Genomic DNA, 14,799 nt, shown 5'->3' with positions numbered 1-14,799 from the left:
CCGTTACTGGGGCGCCAGGACGGTTCATGAAATCCGACGCATTGTCTTCAGCGACGAATGGAGGTTCTGCAGTACCCTGGTGACGACCGTAGGAGAAGTGGGTGGAGTTTCCGTTCTTAATGAAACATGCACAGAGCGTTGGAAAGGGGGACTGGTTGTTTACGACTAAGGATGTTCAGGGCTGACACAAATTTTTCTTCTGAAATTTATTTTTCATTGTATTTCTTCAATCTTTTTTTTTACTAAAACGCACCAACAATTGGCTGAATGCAACGCCCTTACAGACACCCGGTGTCCCTTTCTTGACCTGGATGGTGGAAGCAAGTACTCTTACCACCTTACTGATGCGGCATGACTGGCAGTGATGGCACGCAACCTGTCAGCTACATGAAGAGCAAGGCACAGAGAATGCAGGACGATTTTGCTCTGTAACAGAGAACTGACTAGTTCATCCTCCAAGGCACAATAGCAAGTTTTGACTTCATATTTATTGTTCAACATCGTATTACGCGTAGCCATCAAAGTAAACCGAATACACATTAATAAAAATCAGGTCACAGTAAATTTCGATCAATTAATAAAGAAACACAGAATGGACACAAACGAGCATTCACCGTCAAACAGTAACATAGCTAACATTTCTGTACATGCTCAATTGGTAACGAAAGTAGTACACACAAAAATAAAATAGCGGCCGCTGTAATAAACACCCAAGATTAATCAAACTCTGTCAAATACGCCGACGTATTTACAAGTATGATTAACGAGATCACAGCAAATTAAAATCCAACCAGACAAATAAAATACTGTGTCAGACGCAGCTCTCACATTATGGTCAGAGATCACATCGCTAAATATATAGTTTACTATACAGTGTGAAGCGAAATTCGCGAACTCGGGCTTCGCAGCGCGACTCCTCACATGACAGCGATAAAAAGTGGTCTGTCACAAAATTTCGTCCGGCGAGTACATCCGGCAGAAAAAGGACGTTAAACAGTGGCAATCTGGGAACATTATTACACATATATGCTAATTGCCTCTGTCAGCAAACACTCGTCTTGCTATACAGTTGGTGCAGAGGATAGGGGTTTGCGTTTGCATGCAGGAGCTCGACGGTTTGACCGTGTGTTAAGTCGTATGTTTATTATTTGTTTTATGTAGTCCAGGCGGTAGGGAATCTGGCATCTTAATTGTCAAGAACGATTGCAACGGGTTCTATAGAAAACATTTGGACTTACGTACTAAAATCATAGAAACGGAAGGTTGGTCAACTTGGAAAGAAGCAGTTTCCAAGTCGTAAGCGTGAATTAACTCACACCTCTTCATCTACTAGACGCTAAACCCATTTTATTTGTAGTCTCCTTTAATGGTCCCTTATATCAGTATTTTGTTAGGGCCTTAATTTACCAATAGGAGTAGCAACGTGCTTTGTGAATAATGTAAAAGCTCGGTTACTATAAGTATGTGTTATTGCCATACTCCCTCTAATTATGCCTTTCAACAATGAGTCTGGTAACCGCATGCTGTTTAGTATGTAACTCAATGCATTATTATTATTATTATTATTATTATTATATCTATGGGATTGTGGAAACATCATGTCTATTACCGTCTGGGAAACAGTGTAATTCGAAACCGAACACTTCACAATTAACGGTGTCGGGATGAATCATGCAGAACAATATCTGCCAGAGGGGTAATTCACGTTAGGTGGAACAGCGCGCAGGAGTGATGGCGTGTTTGTACTGTATGCGCTGTCCACTAGACAGGGACTAGTTGCGAGCGGAGTAACGCGCCCGTAACAGCCTCCAGTGTACATGCGTACACGTAGCGAATTTTCTCATTGTAAACCTCTAAACCAGTGCGGCAGACGTATGGCATACACAAACGATGAATATGTGGAAATGCTTCTGGTCCTTGGTGCATCTGATAACCGGGCTGGTGTTGACGCTCGTGAATATGCTGTTAGATATGCTTGTCGATGACACCCAATAAAAATGTGTTTCGTCGTTTGGAGCTGCGCCTTCGGGAGTCATGTTCTCTCCTTCCACCGTCGCGTGACAGAGGTTGTCCACGGACTCGCTGTACTCCAGCTACTGAGGAAGCTATTCTGGAGGTCCTACAACAAGAATCTCAGCAAAGCACACGTAGCATAGCAAGGAAGATGCGTGTCTCGCAATACACAGTCGTTAACGTGCTGCACGAGCATGGGCTGCACCCCATCATTATGCTTTCACGCAACACCTGCATCCTGCAGATCGCCATCAGTGGATGCAATTCTGTGAATGGTTCTATCAAATACAGGAAGCGAACGATGACTTCGTGAACACTCTAATATGGTCAGATTAAGCAGCATTCGATGTGATGGTGTCTTTCACATGCACAACGCCCACCATTGGTGTGATGTTAACCCGCATGTCATCCTCGACCGTGGAAAGCAAGTTCGCTTTGGTATCAACGTCTGGGCAGGAATATTGGGTGACAGGTGTCTAGGTTCCTACATGTTGCCTGACCGGTTGAATGGATTCCTCTCAAAGTATCTGCTTGATGCGCTGGAAGATGTTTCACTAAATGTTCGGCAGAGGATATGGTTACAACTTGATGGCGCACATGCTCACTCTAGAATTAATGTACGACAGTGTTTGGACAGAACATTTCCAGTGAAATGGCTGGGATGTGGTGGTCCACTTGTATGCCAAAACTTAAATCTCCTGGATTTAGGTATATCTGAAGATACACGTGTACACTTACGAATGTGGATTAATTGGTAGCGCATGTTCATGCTGCTCTTGTTACTGTGGACGCTGTGGAAGCGTCAAGAGTTGAATGTTACGAGGGTTTGCGCAATGTTTCGAAGTGCAGGGAGGTCGCTTTGAGCGTCTGTTTCTTCTGATGACAACGTATTCTGTTGTGAAAGTCATGCGCTCATTAATATGGACATTATTACTGTCGTGAAAAGTAGATCTGTTATTGAACTATGCTATCGTCCTTAGCATCTCGAAATTGATATTGTTTTTGTAGTTATTCTGTTCTATGGCAGGTCATTTGTTTCAGCTATCTATTTCTTGTTTATATAACCACATACTTGTTATCTTCAGCGTTACAAAATGTAAATTTCGAATACACATGACCTAAGAAACGGTGTATATTACAATATGAAATGTCACAATCAAATTACCAACAAATAAAAAATAAAAAATAAAAATTTCGCCCCAACCCAGGATCAAACCGTCGACCTCCTGCGTGCTAAACCAAAACTGTATCCACTGCATCAGCTGTACAGCACTCCAAATACGTGCTGACCGGTGTAGTTACCATCGATGTTGTTACAATGTTTCCAGATCGCCACTCTTTAAAGTCGTTCTTCTATTGGATTTACTCGCCTGACGAAATATTGTGACAGTCATCTTTTTATCGCTGGCATGAGAGTAGTGGCGCTGCGAAGTCCGAGCGCTCGAATTTCACTTCACCCTGTGTATCTGACGAATAGTGATACCTTCGGCCTCGACTTAGTGCCTTGTGTGGCACTCAGTACACACGGGCGAGAGTTTCCGGTCATCCTCTCGGAATGTCCATACTATTTCCTCATCAGTAAACACTACTTCTGTCCTAAGATACTGAATCAGCTAAATTTCAAACAATAGCTACTCGGTCTCAACACAAGCTAATACAGCACATCAGACAGCCAAACTATACGGCACTATCTTCCTTGTGGTTGAAGTAGCAAAGGCACATGACACATATTTGTTTCATTACCAATTACAGGTCACTGTGGAACCACTCGCAGTAGAGCTGTAACCGATTCCTGAGCGTGCGGTCCCTGCCAACGAGAACTCACAAGCCAATCACACTACAAACCGGCATCGAAAACAACTTGTGGGTTTCCACCGCAGAAAGCGTTCTTGCCGTTCGACTACCTACGCACACCCGACTTATGTAACTGATCCCTGCCGCTAAGTTACAGTGGAGCCACTCCCCGTGCATCTATACTCGATTCCAGAGTGCACAACACAAAACACACCAGTGACACACAAGCCTTTTACTCTTCCTACAAAAGCGCACGACCATTGCTTGTGAGTAGCCAGCCACCGATAACTGCTGTAATCTGGTACTGGTACAAGCTAAACTAGGCTATACAGTACTTCCATATTCCAAAATGATTCAAGATATAATGTGAGAGAAGGCAGAACAGTTAAAAATCACTTCCTCTTTCAGCAGCGTACAGTAACGCCAATGCACAGCTTTCTTGGCGAAACAAACTCCTCGGACAATGGGCATGAACAGAGAATTCAGACACCGGCAGGTGAGAAGCACGACTAGTAAGAAGAAATCTAAACACTACACAAATTCATTACGTTGCCCATAACGTCATGATATCGCTCTTGCCATATGAGCAGCTAAATGCAGCACTACTGCGTCGGTGACAAAGTGGGGAAAACATGATGGGGTATGGTGGAGGCGACAGAGACTACCAGCGGTTTCCGCAACCAGCGAGCGTCAGACTAACAGAGATAGCTCCACACGGAAGGTGGCGGGATTTTTCAAATGTGCTCAGGGTGGGGCGACACATCACACTTGTCGAGGATCACCGGTGTTACTCGTGACTTCATGATGCTGGGAGCTACAGCGTATCACTTTATGTCACAGGCGGTTGTCATTGAAGGAACTCTGAATGCACAATGTTACGTCGCGGACATCCTGCTTCCTCGTGTTTTACCTCTCATGCGACAGTACGTTTTCATCAGATCAATGCTCTTTCACACACGGAACTGTGTATAGAAATTGTCTGCGCGAAGTTGGTTATGCAAGGTTCACATTTCTGTCCCCGACTGAATATGTTGTGTAACCGGCTCGTACGTCGACTTTCTACCAGTGCCAGTCTCCAGGATACCAAGAACCTGTTTCAACGGTGCGGGCCAGGCTTGTCTCAGTACAGGATACCATGGCGTTATGGGACCTTTCCTACGCATCCAGGTCAGAGAGAGTGTACGTCATGCTCATCTGTAGGCTCATACAGCCAAGTTCTTTGTAAAATATACTCAATTTAATAATCCTTGTAATAATATCAGATACCCACTCTGTGCGTGAAGTTTAATTTCCCTCCTGCACTTTTGCGTGCTTCACTTTTTTTGTCAGGCAGTGTGGATGAATAGAATCAGAAACTTGCAAGTGAGTGTAAAAAAATTGACGTTTCTTAAAACTAAATTTCCCGCACTGGCTAGTATTGTTGGGTATAGATCATCATAAATCATCATTTCATTCTGTATTGTTCACCTGTGTAGCCATTCTCAAGTGTAAAGTATCAGCTGTGAAAAGCACATACTTGAGTTACGAACACCACTCACCATTATAAGTACAGTCTTTTGCGGGACTTTACAGTTGTCGGTGTAAAACCATATGCCACGAAAATTATAATTGCAAGGCTAGGTCTCAACTGTTACTCCTGTTCTACGATCTCATGATACTGACCATCCTCTGTACGCGAAGTGTGAGTGACTCCGTTCTACCGTAGGTTGAGCTATATAGCTGAGCGACAAATCTTTACTCCGTCCGTACTCGACGCGCAATCCTTAGCATAATTCCACAGGCTAGTCAAAGTTCTGTGGGCTGCCATTCTCATCCATTTACGCTTTAGATTACGTAGCCTTCAAGTTCCTGCCTCTAGCTGTCTATTTCACATGCTACTGCTACAAGACAACTTGCTACTACAACACCTAGTGCCCACTCTTTCTTTCTTTAGTATGAAATCTGTAGTTCATTTTTCACTTTCGATTAAAACCATTGTCTGCCAGCTATTTCTTACGTTAATGCCTAAAATTTTTTAATTTAATCTTTCTGGTTGTTTACAATTGTCTTACATGGTATCCAATTTCTTGCTTTAGCTTTCATTATGACCAATGATGGATGTCATGAACGCCATTAAATTAGGCTGGAAATGAGGTTAATAGAAAGCGCAAATCGCCCAAATGTTTGGCGCGATTCTCGATATGCCGACGAATGTCACCGCTGCAAAACGAAGTATTCTGCCTCTCTCCCCCGCCCCTCCCACGCCCTCCTCTTAACCCAGCTCTTCCGTTTCAAGTGACAGCCTCAAGCTGCTCGGCTACTCATAATAGCTGGTCGACTACTGACAGGGGCGTCATCAAGGTGAGGTGGTCCAAATGGCTCTGAGCACTATGGGAGTTAACTTCTGAGGTCATCGGTCCCCTAGAACTTAGAACTACTTAAACCTAACTAACCTAAGGACATCCACACACATCCACGCCCGAGGCAGGATTCGAACCTGCGACCGTAGCGGTCGGCGGTTCCGGACTGTAGCGCCTAGAACCGCTCGGCCACTACGGCCGGCCAAGGTGATGTGCGTCATCGTTTTCGTCGCAAGAGCTGCTTTATAAGATTTGATTTATGCTGGTTAAACACATTTATAGGACTAGTAACTTTCCTCCAAATGTGTAAATAACACGGTCTAATCTTGCACTTGTTTCCCCTAGCTGTAAGGTGCATTAGCTCCATGTTATCCATTCACTTGAAGAGAGAATGAAAAATGTAACAAATAATAGAAGAGTGCTAGACAGGAAATGTTTGCGACCTCCTCATTTCACCAAGTTACGAGCCTTATTGCTTTATAGCTTTTTAGATATAAAACGCCTCATCTCATTTATCGTTTCTCGTTACACCAGTCCCGTGGAAAATAGTAGAAAGCCATATGACACGACTGAATACATCAAAATCAGCAAAATCCGACCTCTGCTTCGTAACCGCTGTCGTGGCATCGTTGCTGCGTAATTGGCGCGCTCGCTGGCTTTCTGCCACAATGCTGAACAGATACAAATCTGGACGGCAAATTCAGTTCGGCCAGTCGGGTGCCCACATGTGGCTCACGGTTTGCGGCATTCCAATACTATTAATATTGTTTCCAATTCGCCGATAGTGGCAATGAACACTGCTTCGAATCCCGTTAATCGACTTAAGTGAACTGTTTCACCAATGGCCTAGTTGTTCCTCGGGTTGATACCTTCATTGGCATCCTGACCGCTGTTTGCCTTTCACAATGATTTGACCAGTTTTGAATCATCTCGTTGGCTTAATGTTTCACTATCCACTGGTCTCTGCTGGTTGTTGGGAGATAATGAGGAAGGAGAATGAGTGCAAACTACTACGTGTTTGAAATTCAGATCGAGATGTTCTGTTTTGTTGACATTTACGCAGCAGGCAAGACTTCATCAATATGATTTGTTTCTTGTTATGTTAACGAGCTACAATGAAGTATTAAACGCGACACGTTGTAATTTCCGGTTAAATTCTGCTTTAGCTGAATCACAGTTAGAATTCCGCCTTGGCTGTATTAGTACAGAAGTGATTCACTTAAATTCCTAACCAAAACGTCAGTCACAACTTTTCATCAGACTGCCACGCTACGGAATAACAGAAAAATATATTATACAAATAATACATTACCTTTCCCCAACACAAGTGATCTGATTCACTGCCATGTGTGAAATACATAAAACTGTAACTTAGTACGACATGTCCACCTGATTTTCATTTAGTTGTGGTGGTTTTGTCGCATTTTTATTTTGATAACCACCAACAGTCCACTTAGACAGCTTTAGAAAGATTGAAATATTCCTGTCGGATGTGTCATTCAGGAAACATCCAGTGACAAGTCTACGACGGAAGTCACCGATCTCTTCGACCGACCCATTCTTCTCGTTCTGCTTCTTTATTGGCAACACGATACTCTCTGCCTCCTTTTATACTGGCGGTTACGTCTCACGTGACATCAGGTAGTCCATTCCACAGTCCGCAGCTCGTGGTCGTGCGGTAGCGTTCTCGCTTCCCATTCCCGGGTTCCCGGATTCGATTCCCGGAGGGATCAGGGATTTTCTATGCCTCGTGATGACTGAGTGTTGTGTGATGTCCTTAGGTTAGTTAGGTTTAAGTAGTTCTAAGTTCTAGGGGACTGATGACCATAGATGTTAAGTCCCATAGTGCTCAGAGCCATAGTCCATTCCACATTACTTAGGGATGTCCGGATATTTCCGACCACATAGTGTGTAAGAGTGATTGTATACAGATCTTTCAGTCTGTCGCTTGGCAGTTATGCTTTTCAGATGATATTTAGTGACAATGTATTCTACATCTACGATATTCTGCCTTATTTACTAAAATCTGTATCTGTCTTTGTGATTATTTACTTCTACCACACTTTGATGTGATGTACAGCTCATTGCGAAACGCTGTCCAGCAACGACTTTTCCTCTTGGTATGTCTGACCTCCAACAGTAACAACAACCTTTACGTTTTAGTTCCGTGATCGCACTCTCTATGTCTGGCATACGTTGTCAGAAAGAGAGATTGTTATTAATTTTTAGTCGTGTCATATTTCCTGTGATATCCTCAGGCTATGACTGTCTACAGTGGTGTGTTAACTGTTTAAGGATAGTGAAACTGTGAACTGTACAGCGCATCATGAGATTACATCTGTATAATAAGGAACTTTACCATTGTTGAAAGTTTTGAACCATATTCTTCTTCATTGTAATTTCAAAGATGCCACATATAGTGTTGTTTTTTTGTGATGAGACAATTTTATCTATATGTGTATAATGACATGATTTAATAATGTTGTTTGATTACATCTCAATATATTTTTTTCTACTATATTATTTATATTTCTACGTGGTGCTTTCTATGTATTTTCATTTTGTTCCTCACATAAATGACTTTTATTGTTAAACAACTTTTATGGCAAATGTTCACAATTCAACTATTACGTCAAACGATTGCACGGTTCGATAACAGTGTTCATGCAGTCATCCTAGTGGGATTTGTAACATCTGACTGCTTACACAGAAGTAACTGACTGTGGCTAGATGGAAATGGCATTCGCTTGATAATTACTATCGTTACAAGTGCTTATCTTCTTGATTAATTGATAGTGACCACAACTTCAAAGTCAGACCAGATTCCGCCTTTTCTCCTCTATGAGAGCGTTCCACAAAGAAGTTTTCAAGGTGTATGTATGTTGTGCTATTTTCTATACGTATGTTATCTACTTAGATATTTTTCTTGACGTTATACGTCTTTCCGCTGATTAAAGTTCTGTTACATACACAACAAGCATGTTAGTTTCAGGCATGCCAAGATGTAAATGACTGATTGATCGTTCTTTTAATTTGTAATCTTTCTTGGACGGCTTGAATTTTTCATTCGGGAGTAGTTTTGCATTCTAAGTATAAATTTGACAGTTACCATTGCTGTGCCTCTTTGTTCAGGAAAATAAATGTAGGCAATTTTTTCCAGGACAATGTGTGGCTGAACTTCTTTTGTTGCAACTCACAGATAAATTTACTTGTTTTGGGCGCGCAGCCTGGTTGTCGCTGTGAGTTGCCGGAGTCATCAAGATAAAGGTGCCGTAAGATGTATATGGCAGCGTGTGAGCATAACGTTAGCGCGAGTGTGTGGTACGTAGCTCCTGAACGGGGAGTATTATCCTGGAATGAATCATTTCTGAACGCATTGTGTTATTAGAAGCTCGTGGCGTTATTTCATTAATCTGATTTCAAAAGTGTCGTCATCAGACACGTCAATAAATCAATAATGGCTTCTTGATCTGTTGTACTTGCCGAACCTCATCCACCGGCAATTGAATGGCATAAATTAGACAACAAGTCAACGTTAAAAAAAGGAGATGTGTTACCAAGCCGGCCGGGGTGGAAGAGCGGTTCTAGACGCTACAGTGTGGAACCGTGCGACCTCTACGGTCGCAGGTTCGAATCCTGCCTCGGGCATGGACGTGTGTGATGTGCTTAGGTTAGTTAGGTTCTAAGTTCTAAGTTCTAAGTTCTAGGGGATTGTGACCACAGAAGTTAAGTCCCATAGTGCTCAGAGCCATTTTTCTGTGTTACCGAAGAAGTGAGACAAAGAAAGAAGGGCTCTCAGAGCTTCCTGCAACTCTCTATTAAATCATACGAGAAGAAAATGTCACAAATATTTAACTATTGCCCTTTAACGCTCTGTTATTGAACGGTTGCATAATGATTCTCATAACCGTGGAACGTGCAACATTCAATAACTCAACGCTAGGGCAATTCCAGAACCTCAAACACAATTTCAAATATATGACAACACACCAGTCATAATCTCGCAAATCTTAAACACTATTGCGCTCAGAATAATTTGTGAGCCACAAATGACTTAAAATTAAGACACCTCCCATAGCTAATGCAAATGGCCGCCTACACTGTTCAGACCGAAGATGACCGAACATTGGTGGAATAGAGGCCGCTGCTGACACAAGAAGTACTGTGCTACGACAGAGCAAAACAAGGACGCGCCAACACACGTTATTTTCAGGCAAAATCTTCAGAGTCTGCCCGTCACATATCACGAGGAGGCACCTACGTGAGATAACGAATCCACGAATGCATTAATTCACTTATCTGACAGTCCACAAGAATACAAGTCAAGGTGTCTACGTGACTCAACCAGTCACCCTAGTCTTAATTTGACGCTGGTAGCCGCAGCACTGCTGCTGGTGCTAAGTCCGATGCTATGAACTTAGTACACTGTAACTAGCGGGCCACATGCGAGAGCCTACTTTGACAGCTGCCGACCTTCTACCCAGGATATCTCAGGATCTCATGTCTGGCCGTGCCACTCCTTATCTACCGTCGCATGTGAAGGCCAACTCCGGGCTGACAGCCTCTGCTCGTGTGCCCAGACATTGCCGCGACAAGCTACCTCTTCTTCACTGCGTCCACGACATTCAAGGCACATACCGTACGGGGTCACTTCGCAGGCTACAGGCAGCGCAGCTGCTGCAGAGGACACCGACATGCTGGTGTCAGTGGCATTGCCTTGCCGTTGTTATCATCGTTTCCTCACTTGCACGAAGCTGTCGAACTGTTTGCTGACCAGAGTACTTTCCCTGTTGTCAGCGTACAGCTTATGTTCCGTGGGCGTTAGCTTTTCTGGATATCGACACGACTATGATAGTATCGAGAAGTAAATGTGTAATTATTAAATGCTGTTTCACTGCAACACCTGACGCCTAACTGGGATCCACCGCCTCATTGCTTCCTTACTTGATGGTGGGCTATAGGCATCCCAACCTCCAACCGCCACCTACACCTACATAGATACTCCGGAAGCCATGGTACGGTGCGCGGCGGACGGCACCCTGTAACTCTGCTTGTCATTCCCTTACCTGTTCCACTTGCAAATAGAACGAGCAAAAAACACCTGTTTGTATGCCTTCACTTGTATGTCTTATTATTATTGTCCTTAAGCGCATTATATGTTGGCGGCAGTAGCATCGTTCGGCAGTGAAATGCCCTGCTAAACCCAAAGGACAGGAGAGATAGCATAAATTGTGGAAAGGGGCCAAAATTAGGGGCCGTCAGTTACACTCGCACGTAAAACTTTATTATTTGATCAAACATTACACGAGCCCAAAAAATTTTTCCAAACACACCGTTTTAATCCTTGGGACTTAATTACCTGCTGAAAGCCATTTTCATTTAAAAACGGCTGGAGGCCAATAACTTCAAACGCAAGTATAATCAGAAAATTAAAAGGCAACCCTTATCTTAAAACAGTTCTTTTGTTAGGCTGAAGTAAACAAGTTAAATTCAAATCAGCTGAAGGTCGAACACTTTAAACACCAAAATATAATTTTTTGTTTGTTTGGATACCACAGTCCTTCATGGCGCAAGATGGAAAGAATAAGTTGGATGGACAGAGTAAAAAATGAAGAGGTACTGAGAAGAGTGGGAGAGAAAAGACAGTTACTAGATGTAATAAAGAGAAGAAAAAGAAATTGGATTGGGCATATATTAAGAAAGAATGACAGACTGATAAAAACAGTTTTAGAAGGTTATGTAGAAGGGAAAAGGAAGCGAGGAAGGAAGAGATTCCAGATACTGGATGACATGATGGACGGCACAACATATAGCAGCCTTAAGAAGGAAGCAATGGATCGCAAAAAATGGAGAGGCAAAGGACCTGCTAATATAGCAGATAACTGATGATGATGATGATGACCACAGTCCTTACGTGAAACAGTTCTTTAATTTAGGCTGAAGGGCTTAAGAAGCAACAATTGAAACTGAAGCTGGCTAAAGGCCGAAGACTTAAAAATTCAATAGGTTGAAGTAAACAAGTTAAATTCAAATCGCCTGAACGCCGAAGACTTGAAAATTGAAATAATTTTTTTTTAATGCCAAAGGGCTTACGTGAAACAGTACTTTAAACTAGGCTAATAGCCTTAAGAGTAGAACAACTCTATTTTAAAACACAAAACCGGCTAGAAGCCATACAAGTACCAACAAAAAGAACAAATTTAAAAAAAAAATAAGGCAGTACACACAAGGGCGCCCAGACGTTTGAGGGTCAGCCTGTAATTCAAACACTAATGCTAGCTTAGGTGAGACAGGCAGTCGAGCCAATCATTCACAATCTGACGACAACCCAACCGGCCGACAGCCAGTCAAGATAACTTCCACTTCACCCGATCAGGTGACAACAGGGAGTTCGACGGAACCACGTAGAAGATATTGGTGTCCACAATCAATCATACACGGAGCTGTCAAACTACTCACCGTGCTGGACAGCAACAACATGATGAGGAAACTACACTGCCTGAAATTTACGTCAACGCCCAGGACAGGTAACCGGAACGTTAACGGCCGCAAGGCAGAAGATTCTGCTGGTGCACTTCAAATCAAATAAACACATAAAGTGAAACTCCACCGGAGGGTGGCCAGAATATTCCAACTTGAAAACCACGTTGTTGTTCGCGGGAATATCCCAACAGCCGACAACGAAATCCAAACGACACAATGTAAACAGCCTTGACTTGCTGGTACGTTAAATCAAAATTCAACTTTCCTGTCCAGGGTCTGTGAGCTGTGGACCTCGTAACAATGGGAACAGCGCCACACTCTCCGACACAGCGTAGGGACCGCCAGCGGGCCCCGGCCAAACTACGACCCGCCGAGAATTCCTCACTGCTCCACGCCAACCGACCGACCCCTCAGAGCCAGTACGCCGACAACATTTAAAATAGCTTGTCAATCAATATCACACAAAACACACACAGTTTCACGAACACTTGCACGAGGAACCAGACAGTGCTAACGGCAGTGACTGTACAATAACAGGGATGAATCACGAGTCGGCACATACAGCCAACCCGTAAACGATCGCCGGACAAATTCACATAGTCCAGCAAGACGATCGACCGACGACCAACCAAAGTCGTCGCCACTCCAATCATGTGTGTCAGCAAACGTCAGGCGAGTCGTGGTGGTCCGGACCTCACTGCTGCCGCGCCATGACTAAACTTGTGCCGCGTGCCAACTCAAACACTGCCAAGTCCGAACTAACTGCTGGCACGACGACCGGGAAGTAATAGCAGTGCAGCAAAGATAATACCGCAGGGCTTATGTCGTTAAGCGCTGCTGCTGTCGCTCACGGGCAGGCAAAGCAGCAACTCAGTGACACAAGTAATTGAAACTAACATAACGATTTGGCAGTACGGCAAAAACAGGACGTAAAAGAAGAGATGGCACGAACATGAGCCACACACGGCTCAGGCAATCAGCATCAAATGTCGGCTCTAAAAAATTTTTAAGTAGTGTTTCTCGAAAATAACATCGCCTTCTCTCCAGGAATTCCAGTTTGAGTTCCCGAAGCATCTCCGCAACACTTGCGTGTCGTTCGAACTTACCGGTAACAAGTATAGCAGCCAGTATCTGAATTGCTCCGATGCCTTCCTTCAACCCGACCCGACACGGATCCCAAACACTCAAGAATAGGTCACACCAGCGTCCCACATGCGGTGTCCTTTTCAGTTGAACCCCTCTTCCCTAAAATTCTCCCAATAAACCGAAGTCGACCATTGGCCTTTCCTACCACAATTCCCATATGCTCCTTTCACCTCATATCGCTTTGCAGCGCAATGTCCAGAAATTTGAACGACTTGACTCTATCAGGTAGGCCACTAGTAACTATCCGAAAATTTACAGGTTCGATCTTCCTACTCATCCGCATTAACTTACATTTTTTCACATATATGGCTAGCTGCCATCCATCACACCAACTGGAAATTTTGTCTAAGTGGTCTTGTATCTCCTTACAGTCAGTCGACTTCAGCATCTTACCGTACACCACGGCATCGTCAGCAAACAACTGCAGTTTGCTACTCTACATGACCGCTAAATCATTTATGAATATAGAGAGCAACAGCGGTCCCATAGCACTTCCCTGGGGCACTCCTTACGATATCCTTGTCTCTGATGAACACTCGCTGTCCAGAACAACACAGTGGGTTCTATTGATTGAGAAGCTTTCCAGCCACTCAAATATCTGTGAACTTATTCCATTCGCTCACACCTTCGATTGCATTGAGGTACTGGGTCAAATGCTTTCCGGGAATATAGAAATATGGAATCTGACTGTTGACCTTCATCCGTAGTTCTCAGTACATCATGTGAGGAAAAGGGCAAGCTGAATCTCACACGGTCGATGCTTTCTAAAACCACTTCGATTCGTGGACAAAAATATCTCAGACTCAAGCAAGTTTATTAATTCGAACTGAGAATATGTTAAAGGATTCTGCAGCAAACTGAGGCCAGGGACACTTGTCTGCAATTTTACGGGTCCGTTCTTTTACCTTTCTTATATACTGTTGTCATCTACGGTTTTTTCTATTCGCTTGGGACTCTGTGCTAGGAGAGAGATTCACGACAAATATAAACTAGGTAAGGGCCCACTGCCATGGAATACTCTTTG

Source organism: Schistocerca cancellata, chromosome 6 (assembly GCF_023864275.1).
Source record: "Schistocerca cancellata isolate TAMUIC-IGC-003103 chromosome 6, iqSchCanc2.1, whole genome shotgun sequence".
Classification (NCBI taxonomy): domain Eukaryota; kingdom Metazoa; phylum Arthropoda; class Insecta; order Orthoptera; family Acrididae; genus Schistocerca; species Schistocerca cancellata.
The sequence above is the reverse complement of the archived record's forward strand: the minus strand, read 5'-3'. Positions refer to the sequence as shown.